Raw genomic sequence first — 5,123 nt, 5'->3', positions numbered from 1 at the left:
ATGTGAAGAGAAAGAAAGAATTATAATCGAGTCCCCTAGGAGATAATGGACTAAGGAAATATAGTGTGATTGTTGGACAGCGCGAGGATCATGTAGTGAGTGACAATGAATGTAAGTGGGCCTACATGGTAATGCCATACCATGGAATGCCATGGTATGTGGTTTGCTCCAGCTATATTTAACTATTTGGTTGCCATCAAGGTCTAGGCAGACGGGTGGATTTAAACATCTATAGTGTGTCCAAGAAAGTATGACTTTCTGAGTCAAGGGCAAGAGATTTGAGGATTTATGTAAAGAAGGACTAATAATAATTGAGCATGGAATGTAAGTTGAAATTCAAAAGGATGCAAGAACAAGGTGGGCCTGAGAAACAGAAAAGAAATTACACAGAATTAATGAATTGAAGGTACAGTGGTGGCTGAGTTGGTGGAGTAAATCGAAAGACAATGGGTGATGAATGGATAGTGGTAGGTTTGAACTGTCTTACTGAGGAGGTTATATTTACTGGTAGTAACAAATTCTATGGTCATTAATTTATGGTTAAGGTATGATGGAAGGCAAAATCATTGGATAAAAGAAACGGAAGGAACTGAGAATTGAATATTTGAACTGTCATCAAAATGGATACTGGAATAAGGTATCAATTATATTTATGAGGGGTACCCCAAAAAACCAGAATTATCTGCTGAAGTGTGGGCTCCTTATAGCACAAGCTTTCCCCAATAGGTGAGTGTTTCAGGATCCCATCTGTATCAGAGTACCAGCTGGCCTTGTTGTGAGAGGCTGCATTTGGCCTCAGTGAATTCTTTTTGAAGATTCTTTCCACACATTTGCCCATTTCATGATGGGAGATTTATTAGCACACCTGCCCACTCTGTGCTGAGTGTTCAGCAGTTTGTGACACAAAATGGCATTACCCCCATGCCCCACACTTCCTATTCACCCAATCTCACCCGAGAGTCTCTTTTTTGGTTCTCCAGGTGAAAAAAAGTCCTCAAAGAGAAACATCTTGCCAATGTGGGTTGTGGAAGAGGTGTAACAAAAAACGGCAGAATCACTAAGAAGCATCAAAATTAACAATTCAAAAACTGTTTTGAGCAGTGGAAAAAATGTCTCCATAGGTGTATTGCATTAAATGGAGAGTACTTTGAAGGAGACTAAAGTTTTAACATGTAAGAATAAATACACAATTTTTATAAATAAATTCTGGAATTTTTTATCCTTCCTTATATAACAAAAGTAGTATACCCCAAAATGTCAATGAACCAGGAGCTAACACAGTAAAATAACAGGCAGGAGCCAAAGGAGCTGTGGACGGTACAATAAGGAGTAATGGGTATTATATCCTCATGAGATTCAAATATTGGGCTACTTTAAGGAAGAGAAAAGGAGAATGGTCAGGAAGCAGCAATGAAAAGAAACCCCACTTGTAGGCAAAAGATAAGGGTAGTATCAGAAGAAAACAGCTACCACTTATGAGGGTGTCAGTAATTTGAGGGAAGAATTCATAGTTTCAATTTAAGCAAGAAGGAGGAAATGTTTCTCTTTATTAATTTAAAGTGCACAACACAATAATTTGATATATGTATATTTTGAGACATAATCATCACAATAATTCTAGTTACTATCCATCACCATACATATTTATAAATGCTTTCTTTTTCTTTTCTTGTGATGAAGACTTTAGCAACTTCCAAATATGCAATACAGCATTAGTAACTACAGTTACCATGTTGTACATTGCACCCCCATGACTTATTTATTTTATAACTGGAAGTTTGCATCTTTTGAGACCCTTCTCCCTCCCCCAGTTCCCCTTCCCTCTGGCAACGACCATCCTGTTCTCTGTATCTATGACCTTGGTGTGTGTTTTTAAAAAAATTCCACATATAAGTGAGATCATACAGTATTTGTCTTTCTTGATATGAGTTATTTCACTGAACATAATGCACCCAAGGCCCATCCCTGTTCTAGCAGTTGGCGAGAATTCCTTCTTTTTATGTGGGACTGTAGTCCATTGTATACACTACTATTTGATTTAACAATCAAGGAGCATAGACTTAACAGTTACAAACACAAACTAGAGAAGAAGGGAATAGGGTACAGACTTGGCTGGCCACTCACTTTTACATTTGTTTGTAACTCTAGCCTGCCTACCTGTTTTAACCCATGGGCTAAAGGTAACTTATTCTTAGTGACCAGTTCTGGGTCTGGGAAGGAATTCTAATGTAATGAGACTACCTCCCCCTTGAAATTTATAAAAAATTAAAAAATTCACTTTAAGAGCTAGAGTCAAATGTATTTATTAGAGCCTCTGTGTAAAGATTGCTACTCAGATCTAGTTTCTAGATTCTGACCATTTATCAATAGTTTCCATTTTTACCTTTGATACAAGACAATATGCCTAAGTTCCAGCTCATGGTCCTTATTTTCTTAGCCTAATGTCTCTAGGTCCTGCTACTCTATCTCTTAGAACCTGGATTTAGTAACCCTAGATTGTTTCTTCATGATTCTAGTACCATTTTTTATTTGTCCTCTGATCCTGATAGTGTTCAGTACTTCTGAGACACTATATGTCCCTCCCCTCACACACACACAAATTTCACCCTACTCATAGCCTCTAGCTTTCCTGATGATTGGTGAACTCTGTTACCTAAGTAGTTCAGTCTGCAAATATCAAAAAGCAATACATTTTTTTCTGTTTTCAAAGATATATTGATATTTCAAAATTGGGCACATACAGAATTTGTTTTTCCTAAATGAAGTAATTTAATCTACTACATTTGAATTGTTTATGGAAATATGGATCACCATAAAGAACGAAGCTGAGTTTCCTATAAATAATTGCTGCAGTGGAATCAGCTACTAATAAAATGTACCTGACACTGACATCTATTTTTTGTATAACTGAATAAAATCTTATTACATATTTTCTATGTGCTTCTAAAAACATAGTATGTGTTTTATAGCTGAACTATATGCCAGAGGTTCATTTCTAAAGTTATTTCATATTGTGTTTCAAGTTATGCTTAGTAGTCTCATACAATTTTGATTGGAAATCATTGAATTCCCTTGAAGTGGGTAAACAGTGAATATAAGGGGAAATTTTAATACTATGTAGAAAATAGATAAAGTAGTTACAAGAAAAATAAAAATGTTGAAGGAGAAAATCACTTTCTTTAAATTGAATGTGGAAAAAATAACTCCTGAATTTTATTTCCCTAATACATGACAATCTGAATTGAATTGAATCTACTTCTACCCTGTCATTTCAATTTGTTCTTCCTTTCACTCCCCTTTTCCTATCTCTTTTCAAACATCTCCCACCTATCCAAGGATTTTTGCAAAAGTAATCATAAACAATAATTCTGGAAAACAAACTCAATTCTCCTCAACACAGAAGAAAGGGTAGACAAAAAGGAGATTTACAGTTGTGAGTATGCAAAGCCCAGAGTCTACTCATGTATTATCATTTATTAATCATTGTATTTATTATTACCAACCTACTTTTGCCCACCCCTGTATATAAATATAAACATGCATATTGTTTATAAATTTTCTTTAGCAGCTTTTCTGCTCACTCTCAGAAGGCCAACATTTATCAGTAAGCATATCCATTGTTACTAACTAGCCCAGGTCTACTACTGACTCTTCAGATATTCCTATTCACCATGTACTTAACTAGTTGTTCATATTTGGAACAGCACTCTGGCTTCTTTAGTTTTCACCACTTTACTGGATTTATTCTTTCCTGGGTGTACATAGGTTATAATTACTCTGGGATCCGTAATGTGGCCTGCAACTCCACTGTATTTCAGTACATATCCATTCTTGTTTAATTTAAGATATTGCACGTTCTATCTTGGGTATGGTGGCTATCCCACTTAAAGCCTGTAGACAGAGAGAAAAAGAGCATTTTGCTTCACATATAGCTGTAGAATGTGTTTAGTGGTAGAAATATTTCACCCAATAAATTGTAGATGAATTAAAAAATGAAATCTGAAAACTGTCAGTCAGGATTTATCTTCAGAGGGTAGAAGCCACTCAAGATAGAGTGAGAATGTAATTTTTCTGCAAGAAATTCAATGGCTTGTAGTGTCCTTGGGAGGTTTTAGAAACAGAACATGATTTGAGTGTGGTGTACTGAATTATTGCTGTCAATTCTTTTCTTCCTCCATGTTATAGGGTTGTATATCCAAGCTCTCTGTCATGTGACACTGAAGTGTCATCCAGTAAAACAGGGAGAGTATATGTCCCTACCCCATTCACTTTGATCAAGTGAACATAACACTATCCCAGTTCTGAGTAGAGGCTTTAGGAAGACTCTTGCATTTCTCTCACTCTCTCTGGTTTTTGATGTCCATCCTGAGAAAAGCATGCCCTATGGGATTGCTGCTACTTTAGCCTGGATCTCAGAATAATAGATCTATGAAGCATAATTAAGCCTAATCTGCAGCCTCAAATAGAACTGTCACAGCCAATTCACAAATCCATGAGAAGAAAATGTAAACAACTGAAATTTTGAGCAAAAGTTGACTATTCAATGGTAGTTTTGAGAATGGATCTGAAAGTCACACCACATAAATGAGTCACCAAAGAAAAACTCTCAGAGCCTACCACATAATATTTTCGTTATATCCAGATGACAGAAAATTATTTACATGTACACAATTGCCCACGATAGACATGTGTGCTTTATTCTGGGAGGTTATTTGCTGTGTTAATTTCATAATACTGTAAAATAAAGGAATGCCCCTAAACATCGATTATAATTCAATAAAAGACTTTATTTTTAAAATTTGTTATGAAAAGGTAGATGCTTTATTTTTTAAAGGCAGAGTATATGAATGAGAAATTAAAACAACTATAGTCAACAAAGTTTAATAGTGCTAAAAATATGCTATAATGTAAATAATGGGCTATCATTTTTGCATATACTGGGTTAATATATATCTATACATAGATCTATATATAATTATATCATACCAGAATTGTGATAATGAAATCATGAATGATCATGTGTATACATATATATCATCTTAACAAACTTTAAAAGAACATTTACAAAGAAATCTTTCAAGTAAAACATGGCTAATGGAATACTATTTAGTTGAAAATAAAAA

Source organism: Sturnira hondurensis, unplaced genomic scaffold (assembly GCF_014824575.4).
Source record: "Sturnira hondurensis isolate 20B ecotype Veracruz unplaced genomic scaffold, ASM1482457v3 Scaffold0000856, whole genome shotgun sequence".
NCBI lineage: Eukaryota > Metazoa > Chordata > Mammalia > Chiroptera > Phyllostomidae > Sturnira > Sturnira hondurensis.
This window is presented reverse-complemented; position numbering follows the sequence as displayed.